This window comes from Numida meleagris, chromosome 7 (assembly GCF_002078875.1).
Source record: "Numida meleagris isolate 19003 breed g44 Domestic line chromosome 7, NumMel1.0, whole genome shotgun sequence".
In the NCBI taxonomy this organism is placed as follows: Eukaryota; Metazoa; Chordata; class Aves; order Galliformes; family Numididae; genus Numida; species Numida meleagris.
The window spans coordinates 3,028,060-3,043,399 of record NC_034415.1 but is presented as its reverse complement, the minus strand read 5'-3'; the positions used below and the strand labels follow the sequence as shown (position 1 = coordinate 3,043,399).

General features: G+C 37.6%; 1 long non-coding RNA gene across 1 annotated transcript; it reads left to right on the top strand.

Annotated features, from left to right (window-relative positions):
• On the top strand, positions 332-14,325 carry LOC110402961. Its single transcript, XR_002441419.1, has 5 exons — positions 332-3,911; positions 5,842-5,937; positions 10,612-11,172; positions 11,628-11,715; positions 13,365-14,325. It is a non-coding gene; the product is annotated as an uncharacterized LOC110402961 (long non-coding RNA).

Below are 15,340 nucleotides of genomic sequence, written 5' to 3'. Positions count from 1 at the left end.
GCTGTAGCGTTGCCTGGGGTTGTTGTGACCAAAGTGCAGGACCCGGCACTTGGTCTTGTTGAGCTTCATCCCACTGGCCTCCACCCAAAGATCTGGCCTGTCCAGATGCCTCTGTAGGGCCTTCCTACCCTCAGGCAGATTGACACTCTCTCTCAGCTTGGTGTCACATGTGAACTTACTGAGGGTGCACTCAATCCCTCCATCTAAATCATCAATAAGTATGTTAAACAGGAGGGGCCCAAGTACGAACCCTGGGGAACACCACTAGTGACTGGTCACCAGCTGGATTTAACTCCATTCACAGCCAGTTTCTTACCCAGCAAAGTGTGTACCAGTCCAAGCCATGTGCTGCCAGCTTCTCCAGGAGAATACTGTGGGAGACAGCATCAAAGGCTTTGCTGAAGTCTAGGCAGACTATGTTGGCAGTCTTTCTCTCATCTGGGTCACCTGGTCATAGAAGGAGATGAGGTTGGTCAGTCAGGTCCCGCCTTTCAGGTAGCCATCCCCCGGTTGTCATGTACTTGCTACATGATCACAGTCAAGATGACGTGCTCCATAACTTTCCTTGATACTGAGGTGGGGCCTATAGTTCCCCAGATCCCCCTTACAACCCTTGCTATAGGTGGGCATTACGTTAGCAAGTCTCCAGTCATCTGAGACCTCTCCTGCTGACCAGGACCGCTGATAGATGGTGGAAAGCAGCTTGGCAATCACATACACCAGCTCCTTCAGCATCCTTAGGTGGATCCCATCTGGCCCCATGGACTTGTGACAGTCCAGGTGGAGTAGCAGGTGTCTAACTGTTTCTACCCAAGTCATGGGAGGTTTATTCTTCTTCCTACCCCAGATTTCCCGGTCAGGAGGCAGAGTGCCTTGAGGATAACTTTTCTGACTAATAAAGACAGATGTAAAGACGTCATTGAGAACTTCAGCCTTTTCCTTATCCTCAGCAGTCATGTTCCCTGCTGCATCCAGTAAAGGGTGAGGATTCTTCTTGGTCCTCCTCTTACTGTTAACATATTTGTAAAAAAAAAGTTATTTGTTGTCCTCTACTACAGTGGCCAGGTTGAGCTCATACTGGTCTTCAGCCTTTCTGATTTTCTTGTTGCATATCCTAGCAGTTTCTTATATTTTCCTTTAGCTGCCTGTCCCTTCTTCCACAGGAGGTAAACTCTTTTTCTCCTGAAATCTCAGCAAAATCTCCCTGTTCAGCCACACTGGTCTTCTTCCCCTTGGCTCATCTTACAGCACATGGGGACAGCTTGCTCCTGTGCCATTTATATTGCTCACACTGCCAAGTAAACTTTACATTTGTCGCTTATTAGAGTGCCAAACTACACATACACTTCCTTTTCTATTACAAATTTCTATTTTATCAGTATTCTAAGTCGAGAGACTTAGATGTCAGGAGCATCACCATTCATATAATGCTAGCAGGTGTTCATGTTTTTTACGTGGTCCATGCATGACAGTAATTTAACAGATGGCAGACTGTGCAACAAAGTGCATGCTTCTCATTTTGTTCATATAATTTCTCTTCAGTATTTGTCAATTATAGGGATTTATGAAATTGAAGCAATTTCAATCAAGATATTTGAGGAGCTGAGTGGACTTAGTTAAACCTCAAAATGTAAGGCAAATGTGAATTACTACTTTGTACTATATTCAGTATTGCCACTTTTTTTTCTGAGAGTGGGTGATGAATCTATTAGTAGTCTTGGTTGGTGTGCAAGGGTGCTGTGTGCACAGGAAAGACAACATCCCAATTTTTTTACATATACTGAAGTTTAATGTTGTCTAAGAATACACAATTATCTCATGAGCTCACGCTGAAGGGATTATCAAAGATAGTTTGTGAGTACGTTTTGAACTCCTCCTTCTATAATATTCTTCTATCACAAAGATACAAGTATGTTTTCTCAGGAGTGTTAAAATGGAATTTGTGTCTTTAATACCATTTGAACAAGCAAATAAAACTCTCCCGTGACAGTAACCTGCCATATAGATTTTTCAACGTCACTAATCTTTGTGAAATTTTATGTTGTTCTAACAAGTGTGTCTCATTTATTATCTATTTCATTGAGTATCTCCTCTGGGCTTTCCAGAGACCAGTTGAATTTTCATAGGGAATATAAACTGAATTGATATATTCCACTTGATTCTTGAAGTCTAAAGAACAAACATTTAAGTAACTTTTCTGGGATATACGCACATAGCCCACTAGTAGGTATGTTAAACTGGAGCAATGACAGTAAAGATGGAATCTGAAAATAATACGGTTGGCAAAATGTAATCATCTTCCTCCCTTTTTTGGAGGTGAGGAGGGATGGCCTTTGTAGACCCCCCAGCTTAAGTACTGGTGCATTCTTAAGTATAGAGCAATAGATATTCCTTGTAGTGGAGAACTCTTTCTCTAGTTGCAGGACACCTAACCAAGGTACAAAAGCACTTAAGTGCATCTTCAGAACTGTTGGGATACATATATTTTTAACTGCAAACAAATCAATATATGTTTTTCTAACTATATTTTATGAATGGATTAATGGCTCATTAAATGGATATACAGATCTGTTGAGAGTATCTGCCAGAAATACTGTCATGGAAACATAACTGCAAAATCTATACCCAAAGTAGTAACTTTAATAGTGGGGATTTCATTTGTTTTAGTCTGTTCACTGCAAACAAATTCAATTCCAAACAATAGTGAAAATATGAACGTTTTCTATTTAAACTGTGTACAACATGGAGGATAGCAGATCATTTGCAAAATCAAATCACAAGCAACAAATTTAAAAAAACAAAAGCGTTTCTAGCTCTGACTCAGACAGAACTGATGCTAAATCTGTGACCTTTGAAGTCCACAATTACTTACTGGAACCTGAATTTTCACCCCTGAATTTCTTTACCGAGCTTACTTAAGAACTTATATCAATCCTTCAGCTAAAGGTCATAGTGTTGTGCCATGTTATCTGGATTTTTATTATTTTCTCATAAACTATGACATTTATAAAATGTCAGCATCTAAGGAAATGAGGCCTATATGAATGTGGAAGAAGGATAAAATCTGTTTACTCTGGCAATTCCATCAGCGTGGTTCAGAGTTATAAATGTTATCACAATGAATAATGCAGTGTTTTGTATTGTTTACAGGTATTAGCAATTGTTTTTCTGGATAGACATGGATGTTAGTAAACTTAGAAATAAAAGCTAAGACATATCACGCTTTATTTAGATGGATTGTGTCATGTGCAGGGACAACAGAAAGGTCTTTCTTGTCAGAACCAAGAATAAATTTGATTCTTCCATTTTCCTTTTTCTTGAGCAACCTTAACACAAGCAGATAGTGACAAGGGGGAATGATATAAGAATAAAAGAAGGGAGATTTAGCTTAGATGTTACGAGGAAATTCTTGGAGGGTTGTGAGGCACTGGAACAGGCTGCCCAGAGAGCTGTGGCTGCCCCATACCTGGAGGCTCCCAAGACATGGTTGGATGGTGTCCTGGGCAGCCTGATTTGGTGGGGTCAGCCAGACACAGCAGGGGGTTGGAAGTAGGTGGTCTTTAAGTTCCCTTCCAACATCAAGCTATTCTCTGATAATACTAACCTGTGGTGGCACGTACTCGGGGAACTCAATTTTGGCAACAGAGTTCAGAGAAAAGTAGATCTGACGCTACTAGCTCTCACACCAGGCTTCAGCAATGAAGGAAGCTCTGCACCTCTCCTTTTTCCATATTCTAACCAAAGCTGTGCCAGCTGTAGCCCTACTCATTTCTTAGTGTCCCTCATAGTATTTAGAATTATGAATGTTTTTTGTGCTCCTGTCCTTTTTTACGTCCTGAGCTCCTCCTGTTCTTTCTTTTTGCGTTACTTGCAGGTGGATGGCACACAAATGGCCAGAAACAAACATACAGGTAGGTCTGTGTTAACATAAACTTTTTGTAGTAATTTAACCACAGTTCTTTTAACTCAATCTTCTTCAAAGGATAACAAAAATAACAAGAACTGAATCACCCATATTTGTATGGGTGTATGTATATTTGTATGATATGCTCCTGCAAGAAAACCAACTCTTTTCCAGCTCTTTTCCTTCCCATGCTTGAGACAGGTTATTTGTGGGGTAAAGAAGGAAAGCTGTGATAGGAGTGAGATGGCAGAAAAGAAGGTAGTATGTTAGGTAACATAAGAAGGCACAAAAGTAAGTAATGTCAGTGGCTAAGGCAAGCTGCCTCCACTCGCTTCCTGCTGTCATATATTTTTCTTGCTACTTTCTCACCCTGCTGCCCAATCAGGCTTGATTGCCCATTGACCCTCATCTGAAATAGCAATTTATGTTCCTGTGAAGTGAATGAAAATGCTGGTGTTTCCTAATCACTATGCACAGGCATCAAGTTATAACAGACTGTGCTTACCAGTGAGATATTAGTCACTTAAGACCAAACCTACCTGTTTGTTTGTTTGTTTGTTTGTTTGTAAGCAAAGTTGAGAAATAACCATCCACTCAGATGTAACTATTTTTTCCAACTTTGGTTCAGTTAACTTTTCCTTTACCCTGAGTCATCTAACCCCTAAGAAATGCCTACTGAAGTCAGACACAAACAGCAGGGGGCAAATGTATTCTTCCTTTTAATTTTTAAAATCTCTGCTTAGCCACTGCAGTAAGTCCCTTTGGAAAAGGAACAGCAGTTGTTACATCCAGACTCCTTATGTTTAGTTTCTAGGTACAAGCACTGACTGCACAGTTCGGGCATGGCAGGATGGTAAAAGGCACCAGTTAGGAGCCAAGCAGAGCCCTTGGCTTAGCTAAAGGGAAGTAAAGGACAGGAAAGATTTACATCTCCCTCAAACTTTCAGTTTCATATTTTCATATTTTTCTATGGGAATTCCAGGTGAAATCCAGCAGCCCTATTGTGGGAGCAGGTATGGACCTTCTCTTAGATGTGTTTGATATCGGGCAAGAGGATAGACAAGTTCACGGTCTTGACATTTTGGAAAACAGTTTCATAATCTGTCTGAAAACAGGAAAGTTTCTAGTGGCCTTTAACAAAGGCAGAATCTGGTTACAAATTAGGAGGTAGAGAGAAGAAAAGGGAGGGTAGTAAAGAATACAAAAACGTAGCCAATGGGGGGGATGGAGAAATAAATTGAAAAACAGAGAGGTGAAAATAGTGGATTGCAGGGCATGCATGACATCCATCTGACAGATTCAGGCAGAGAGGAAAGTGCAGGGCTGGGCTTGGTAGACCATCGGGAGTGCAGTCAGAATGCAGGCTTCTGGTGAGTGGGCAAATAGATCTTCCTTGTGAAATTCATTGCAGATTCTCACAAAATGAGAGAGGCTTCATCAAATGATTGTCATAATTTGATTTGAAAAAGCCTTGGGAATTGCAGTACAATTCAGACTGACTGATTTGCTACTCAAATTCCAAAGAGTTTATATGATCTTCTAAGTTTATTATTAAATGCAATATACATGTACAGATTCATCCATCACCCAAATTTCTTATATTAAGATGACTTCCTGATCAAAACCAAACTCAAACAAACACCCAAACCTCACAATTTATTCTTTCTCCATTAAAATTAAACCCACTTTCTATACACAGCACTCTAACTAGTACTAGAAAGGAACACTTCCGTGGACATTCTTCTCCGTTTAGTTTTGGGTATCTCTTGTGTTATATGCAGTTAAAGAAAGTGGACTTTGATATTAAATAAAAGACAAAAAATACATTTCATCACTTCAGACCATTTATCAGTTAGGAATAAACTGCTTATCATTGTGACTTTCTGTTAAAGTAGAAGTAATAAGTATATCTAATAGCATTATTTACATCATTGCAGTATAAAAGAATGTTGAACATAATGAGAGAAAGAAAGGAATGTGAATCAGGGCTGGAAAAGACTGGGGTCCACCTCAAAAAATGTCTGAAATCTCAGGTATGTTTGTTTACACTTGGACTTATTCTTGTGACTTCCTTTGTCAGTGGAGAGAAAATGAGACACTGATTTATCCTTTTTTCTAAAACTTATATGTGAACTGATATTATCTTTTCCTTTATTTTTTTTTCTATATTGTAATAATTAGCTCAAATTTTCTACTTGCAAAAAACAAGTGAGAAGTGGATACAGGTGTGTAGTTACTATTATCACATGAAACAGAGGAAAAATACATTCAGTATCTGCTACCGGTGAAAGGATGCTAAATGTGTTCCAGGAAACCTTCCCATTTTCTTCACACCTTGCTAATTCAACAAATCCGTGGTTGCAATTTAGTGGTACTTAAATTACATTTTATGGCTTTCATCACTGAATTTTCATTCTAGGAAGTGAGATTCTGATCTCAATGTCATCAGTGTAAAATCCATTTTAGTTAATGAGTTACGCATATAAGGAAATGGTCTACGAGCAGTCAGTATTGGTGATTAAGAATGGAGCTTAATATCCATCTACAGTAGCTCTGCTACAGTGTCATTGTAAGGAGATACTGAGGAAAGTAAGGATTTTTCTTTCGTGCTGATAAGGATGGTGCAGTTATACCTAAAGTAAAAAAAAGAAACGAATCCATCTTCTTCAGACAGGTTCTGTACACCAGAATATTTATTGTTGCTGAAATACCACTGCTTCAAGGGTGACGTGGGGAGTGTACATATTCACAAGAGGGAAAGAAAAGTCAATTTAGAAACATTTAACTCTCCCAGTATGTGTGCCTGTACGGTTGATGTATACTGAATATAGCTGTGTTACACTTGCCACGTGGTGGAAAGGCACAGGAAGAAGCCTAAGCGTGATAAAATGCAACATTTTCCTTGGAGAAACATCTTCATACAGTTCTGTCTACTACATGCTTCGTTAGCTCCTCCAGCTTTAATTCTTGCCTCCTCTTTTGCTTCATTCCACTGCATGATGTCGCTGAATATTTTAACTTCAAATTTTCTTTAGCTTTTTCTCTTAGAATGTATCAGACTGACTGCACACACATCATTCTGCACTTTCCCCTAATGAAATAGGATATTTTGATGTTTAAACACAGAGGGCATACTGATATGTTTAAGTAGTTTTCCTTGCTTACCAGTAAATGCTAGGTCTTTTACTTGTTGCAGCTCTGTCACACTGTACCCATTAGTTGATTAGACAGGTTCACCTTCGTAGGAAGCAAGTCCTGTAAAGAGTTACTTTCCTTTTGAAAGGAGCTTTGTTGTATAACTACTTCCTTACATTAGTAGGTGTGAACAGCAGGGGAAATTATTCACTATTTTCAATACAATAACAAGGTTTAGAAATATTTTTTGTAACAGAAGAATTGATCTTTTAAATATGGTAGAAGTATTTCAATATGTGATCATTCAGCCCTTTAGATCAGTAAATTTTGGGTTTACAGATCCTCTGCAATTTATGAGTGACATTTGGACACTGTTGGATAAAGTGTTGGTTTTGTGTTGTGCAGTTAATCGCATAAATCCAACGCTGTTGTTTCTGCTCCCTGTTTCAGAGCTTCTCAAATTGGAAAACAATCTAACTTTCAGAAAGTTACTTTGTAGGAAGAGAAAGGAGAAAAAAAAAAAAAAAAAGAACGTGCTTAATGTGTTGGATATATCAGGAATCTGGACATTTTCTTGAGTGCAATTAGTTTATTCATATCATCAAGTTTAAGGATTCTTGATTTGATTCCCTAAATTGCACTAAAAAGATTGGCTCTCTCAGGGTCAGCCCTTGTCAAAAGTCTTTTGAAATGGCTCTGATGATTTCTTTGTCAAAGCAATATCAGCATGAGTCTGCCCAGAAAGGCAGCTGCTTGAGATCTGTGGGGTCCTGTATTCTCCCTTGGCTGCAGGACATCTGGCTCCTGTTCTCAATTATTTGCCTGTCATTCAGAAGGAATCTAGATAAGCCTTATAATTTCAAATTTTTCTTCCTTCTAAAAGTAGCACATTCTTCTAGAAATCTTGCAGTGTTAGTCTCATGGCCTTGCACCTGAACATTGCCATAAGATCTTAGTGTACAGCAGTTCTTAGAGGAAGTGATTGCTGGTGGAGTAAGACTCACACTGTCTTTTTCCTTTCTTTTTGGTTGTTGCATTTTTGTTTATACTACGGGACACAGTAATATACATGTGCAACTGCCCCTCATAAATGCATCCTCAGATCAGTGCTAACAGCATCAGAAGCTATTCTTGATTTAAGGAATTGCTTGTGGGGATTTTGAGTGGGTTTTGGTGAAAACTGTGTAGTTGCTGTAGGAGCATTATGCAGGTATCATCTGCTGCTAGTGCTTTTCCTTGCTGTGTTCTGTCTGACTGCCCAAGTTAGGAGTCAGGGAGTGTTCTGTTTGAAGTGAGAATGGAAAAAAAAATTGCTTGTAAGATCTTAGTGTACTGATGTTCCACGTACTGCTGTTACCTAAGATATGAAGTAGGAGGGCTTCATTGAAGGGTGAACGGTTTGATGAAGAATGCAGTATCATTGCTGGAGAGGAGGAACAAGCATAGAAGTGTCCCTAGGCAGATCGTGCACATCCCCTGGGCCCCTCTCCCAGCTGCTCTCCGCTCTCCTGCAAGGAAAGCTGGTCAGCCTAAGAGGAGAATGGTCTCCCATGCACCTTGGCATATTTGTAACTGATACATGTGATGCAAGAATCAGTCCTTTGTTATTCTAACAGACACTCAGGAATATCTATCACAAGAAAAGGGCAGAAGTTCTTGTTCCCATTGTGGGCTGTTTCTATTGACAAAATGAAGCAGGTCCCCATGGGCTTGAAACAGCACTTTGGAAATTAATAGAAACATTTTAATTGCTCTCAGAACTGTCAGGTGCCTAGCAAAGCATAACAAGGGGGCACTGATGTAACATTTCTCTTTCTCTATATTACTGCATACTTCTACATACAGTTCATTCTACCTACAATTTTTCTACCCAGTCTTTCTTCCATCTACACATTAGATTTTAAAAAATTGTAACATTAATGAGTAAACAGGGATAGTGAAAGTAATCTATGATTCCTGCACAACATATTTATATTTAAAATATTTAATATGAATATATCAAATGCATAAGATTGAAATGATTAATGCTTTATTCATATATTTCATTATGTAAATGTCCGTAGGTTGCTCTGAAAGTAATGTCTCCTATTTATTTCCCTGGAAATGACAATAGATACAAATAGCACAATAACACTATTTGATAGAGAAAATTCTCAGCTACAAAATGCTATTTTTCAACACTGTCACTGCCAGTAGCTATGTATTTTTGCCAGCAATGAACAAGAGCCTGCCTGCTGTGCTCATAACAATCTGCACCGGTGGAGGTGACCCACTGTCATTGTCATCACTGCTGAGATGCACCACTCACTGTGCTCACATCCACTGTTTGGCCTCTGGAAATGTTCAGTAAGTGTCAGTGGGTGCCATTTTTTCCCTGTGGAGGAATTCATTGACCCACCTTTGCTTCATATGCACTTCTGTGTCAGACGCCATTTTGTCAGACTGCTCTTCTGCTACCATCAGTCACACGACAACAAAATGTAATGGAGATACTGGTGGGAAGGTTCAGCCTCTACTGCTATGCCACCAACATCTGCCTCTGACATCATGGGCCAACAAAATAAAATAGGAGGCATAACTTTCAGAGTGGTCCTTGTATATATGTATATACACACATGAATTTTGTATTCCTTTTCCTGAATGCTTCCAAATTCCACTAGGATAGTAACTGAAACTGAAACTATTTTTTGCTTCTCAAGTTTTCACGTACACAGGGTTACAGTTTTCAGTGCTGACTAATGTAAGGCTGCTAAGTGCATTTTACGTGATATGAGAGTGTTTGGTACAGAGCTTTTTAAGTTAATGTCTGCATTGGTGTGAAACTTCAAGTAGCTATGATTTAAAACTTAGAGATGATATCTTAATAATCAAGAGTAAGAGTGCTAAAGCAGACCTAATTATATATTTGTGTAACTCCTTTGTGATTCTAAGGGAATAACAGCAAAATCCTGAGGGTAGTCTTCTAAACAGATTAAATAAATTGATTTAGTCTCAATGTTCCTTTGCATACGTACTCTGTTAACACTGTAGCCAGTGAATTTATTCACATAATGCAGCACACCGAAAGCAGATTTTTAATTGAATATCATCATATTGCTCCAGAAACCTGACTATAAGTGAGACATAACTGTGCAAATTGGATGGCACATCTGGACTGTCTGAGTTTTAACCATATGAATTCGAGTAGCTACAAAAACTATACAGAAAGGAATTACTGGTTGAAAATACTTGATAAGCATCTTTGCCAAATATTTCAGCTAAGAGAAATTTATTTACAAACAGCCGGTGAACAAAAAGAAGCAGAATATTTTTGTTGGCTACAAACTATGATTAGAATTTCCAAAAACAAGAAATAAATTGCATTGTCACAACATATTTAGGTAAGGCTCCTCAGAATGAGGCTTTTGACATAAGATATAGAGAATGTTGAAACAGAATTTGAAGGTGTAATTAAATATTTGAGATGTTCTTGACTTTTCAGCAAACATTTGTTTGCGTGGCATGCAAATGCTTTATTTTCATAACAAGCATAATGATCTTTTCACCTTTAATAATCATGATTACTTAAATAGATTGCGTGTCATTTGGAAGTCCACCTTAAATAAACAGCTCCTACAGTAAAACCTTCATGGCCTGACGAAGAAAGAAATGAATTAATTTTCAGTTCTGGACCTCCCATGCATCAGTGCAGCCCCTTCAATCTGTGTGAAAGAAGTCAGCGTATCTGCCATCTGTCAGCACCTTTTCATCTGTGTCCCGTTCTTCCTCACGCTGATTCACCTGTGAGCTGAATACTCATCAACACTGTCCTCCAGTGTTACATGACTACATCCTGCTGCAACAGCAGGAGCTTTTTCACATTTGTCCAGTCTTTTAAAAAATGCGAATAATTTTGAACAGATCCCACACTTCATGTTCCACTGAAATAATCGACTCTTCCTTTCATTTTGCTTGAAATTGCTGAACTATGATGAAATCCAGAAACCCATCTCATTTTTAAGCACAATATCATAGAAAGGCCTGAAAAATTAGATTGAAGAAATATGAATGAACTGTCGTGGAGTATAAGTTATTTAATGGATGGAGAGACTTCAACGAAGTAAGGAATATGCCCTATAACGTGGGAGTAAAGCGTAAGTAAATTATCACAATCTGTGGAATAAATTCATATACCTTTAGAAAGATCTCAGAAATTAGTGGGAACTGTGACTTTTTGAGTTGAAAATAATAAATTAACTAGAGCAAAAAAAAAATACATTTTTTTCTTTACAAAAAAAAAAAAGTGTAACAAGTGCTGTTACTTGTCATAAGGTTATGGTTTGTTTTAAGAGATTCTGAAGAACCTAACCTTTTGTAAATGTGTACACTCCGAGAATAACAGGAAAATAGGGCAGAAAGAGACCTTCAGTGATCATCAGTGTAATTCCATGGTCTGAAGCAGGTTGTCACTGCTGGCAAAAGTTTGGCTACTTTGTTCTTAAAGCTCTTCAGAATGTTAGGAATACTTTCTAGTTGATTTTCAGTTAGCAAAGAGGCAATCTTTCATATACTCTTACATCCAGCTACCTGTTTGCCTTTTGTGTTCCAGAGCTTGAGTCACACTGTCTCCTTTACATCCATGTATTACCTTTGCCAGAAGACGAGAAGAGATGTAGAGGCCGTCAGTCCACGTCAAGGTAGTTATGAATTTGAGTTCTCTTTTTCTTGTCTCTCCTGCCACAATATTTCAAATATGATTGACCTTGTCTCTTTTCGATTGCATAACTTCCCTAATGGAGGTGACTACAGTGTTTCTTAGAAACACATAAATCCTTGATACCATTTTGTAGCGGTAAACCCATGCTGGCTTCCTCTAAAAACAAATAACAGCATAACACCAACCGTTGTCTCCACAGAGAGGGAAAAGTAAACAGCTGGGGCAAAACTTCCAAATGCGCGTTGTACTTGTTTTAGAACCTGTGATCCTTCTGTCCTTAGATGTTCAGAGAGGGATGTCTTTGATATATAGCACTGATAAGAGGCTTATTCTGTTAAGCTGTAGCGATTCTAGCTTTTATGCATCATTTAACAGAGAAAATGAGAATTTGTAGAAGTAATAGCTAATGTAAAGAGTATTAGGTTGCAATGTAGTTAGACAGGTAGAAAATGAAGTTCATGTATTATGTTATAGATGGGCTTGCACATTTTATTACATGTGCACAAAAGAGAACTTCTTGGTTTCCTCTTTCCATATCGAACCAAAAAAATGCTAGGACCATTGTTTCTGGAGTAGGCTGTATCCTCCATATTTCTTAACAAAGGATAGGATTTCAGTTTCAAATGAATATTCTTACACGTAAAGATAAATTGAAGTAGGAAAAAGGAAAAGAAAGCTCTAAGCAGAAGCGTGAGGAAAATAAAATGATAGTTGACTCAAATAATAGTTTTACTAGGTCCATGTCCTACTTAAAATCTCAGACACATAGGCACCACCTTAATGCTTAAATAATGCTTGTGTGACTTTTTTTCCTGAACTATTGCAGGAGTTTATCAAACTACTCTCACCCTCCTTCCTGAAGTTTACTTTGAAAGAGTATTTCTTCACCATTCACTTCTGCCTACAAGAGGATAGAAGAGAAAGTATTATGAATTTCAAGGAAGTGCGTGCAATTACAATTTAATTAATGCCTTTGGTATTTGAGAAAAGAGTGGTAGAAAAGAGTAGAAAAGTAGTTACATAATTTGTTGCACAGTGAGTTGTGAAAGTGACTTACAGTGACAAAATCTATTACAATCTATTAAAATACCCAAGCTTTTTGGACACATCATGAGCAGTGAGGTGATAGCTATTTCATTCCTGCAGCACTTCAATACCTCCATAACTTGATGGCACTTGTAAGCAATAATCTGAATTGCCTGTCAGGTGATCCATTTAATACTATTTACAAAAGAGTGAATGAATAACTTAGAATGTCACCATTTTTGTATGGAAATAAAGTGAGTATGGCAACTTCTATAATGAAGGAGAGTACAAGCAGTATTTTAAGTTTTGCTCTTCACATAGTTGTGCATAAGAAGTTAGTTTTCATGTAGCAATATGATTAGCTCCTGCGTTTCAGAAGCAAAGCAAGAAGAAACAGAAGGCCCAAACCTGCATTCTTTCAGACTGGCTGTAGAGGAAATTTAGCATAGCAGAATGTCATGAATGTCAGAATGCCACAGTTATTTTTACTAGTGTTGACAGTTTCTTGGAAACCTTAGCTGGTTCAAAATATATTTGCAACTGCACCGATGAACAACCAAAACATTTTAAATTCCTTTGAAATTTATTTTATTTCCCCCACAGTGCCACGCTAGAAGAAAAAAAGGAGGAAAAAATACCATTGCATGTGAATCCTTGTGGTAACTGAGGCACTCTTCTGCAATGAGAGGATTAACATTGGTTCATTTCACTGCTCAACTTGTTTTGAAGGAGAAAAAAGTCTTCCCTAGGAGACCATGGAGATAGTACCAAAACAGACAGATAGAGGGACTCTCCTGCATGCGTAGGCAAAGTATATAATCATCTTGTATAAGACATATATTTCTTTCCTCAAAAATTAGTTGAGTCAAAAACCTTCGATCAATTATATGTTTTGCCATTTATAACTCATAGAATACTTTATTAATATTACTTGCATAAAGTTTACATCAATCGTGACCATAAAGGATAAACATGTTTTTATTAAAATGTTGTCTTAAGTTTACCAAGGATCTTGGTCTCTATCTTGCAGGGACCTGCTTCTCGTACATCTCAGCACACACCAGTGTTTCGTATCACAGATTTGTCGGCATTGGAAGATCTAAAGATCATCTAGTGCAACCCCTCTGCTAAAGCAGGTTCCCTAGAGTAGGTTGCAGAGGACCTCTATCTTTTCTGTCTGCTTTCCTACTAGCACAGTATGATGTCCTTCAAAGAGAAACGCAAAGCTTTCTGTTTGTGCTTCCCCTTTTAGATGACTTGATCATTTCAAGCTAGTTGAGAGTGGTTCCTTTTTTTTCCTCATGAAAATTTCTGATCATGAGGAAAATATACAATAAAGTACTATTCTGACCGCTGGCCAAGTCTATATGCAGTAAGAATGAATTTTACTTTATGTTGCTTTTTCCACTGAAGGTAGCATCCTTTTACTACCATGTGTATACTACCTCTCTCTTTATTAAAAAAAAATAACTGTGATTGTTCAAAACTATGTTTTATTATATACAATAAAGTTGCATTGATATTCTGAAGTTCAAAATCTGATTCTGAATCCAAGTAAACATAGTACAGGTGCTCAAATATATGGTAGCAAATGGAATAACACTAGAACTCAGTTAAAAATTTTGTGCACTTCTAAATACTTCTTTCTATACCTGCTTTTTAAAAAATATTTCAACTATATTTTTTCAGCTGTGTTTTTTTGCTCTAGAAAAATCAGAAAGAGAACAGGAGAGGGTATAACTGAAGAAGAAAGCAAATAATCCAAAAAGTAATGGCTTACCACCCATTTGGTATATAAAATTTACATTTTTACAAATGTTATTGTTTTCCTAGTTCAGTTATATTCATCAAATATGTTATAATATTTTTTCATAAATTCCCACACAATTTCTGTGTTATGAATTCCAGTCCAGTCAAGAGGACTCCACAATGCAGACAGCATGCTAGAAATGTACTTCCACTGCACATACCATGGCTTCAAGAAAAGGGTATCTTACCCTTCGTTTCAAAATCCAGTTTTCAAGGTGATCAAAGATATGAAAAATATCTCATTACTTTAGGTACATTGTACTATGTAGTGTCTTGATAAAGATCGAGTCCATCTACTGTGGTATACTTAATGACTAGGAACATACACTTCAATCTTTGTAGAACTACTTCTAAAAATTTAGTTTCCAACTCAGCAACTCTGTTCATTGGAAGTAAAGTTTTTTATACATCAAAGCGTTTACTACATTACTTCAATGCAATCAGCTCTGTCATCATAAGCTATCATTTAATACAGAAAACGCACATGTATTTCTTGGCACAACTTATGCTTAAATTTATTATGATTTGATTAACTTTGTTGGTAAATACCCTAATCAGCAAGGTCAGGAAAGGAAAGCGGTTTAAATGTATTTTAGTCTACTAAATTGTGTACTGAAAAGACTTCATGATAAATCATCTCAGAATTCATTTTCCAACTAGGCTGCTTGTGATGGTGGGGTGAGACTGCTAACACAAAAGTAGTGTTTAAATGGGTGATAGACTAAAATGAAAAGTTTAATCTTCTACTCTATAGGAACATTGAAAAAAGG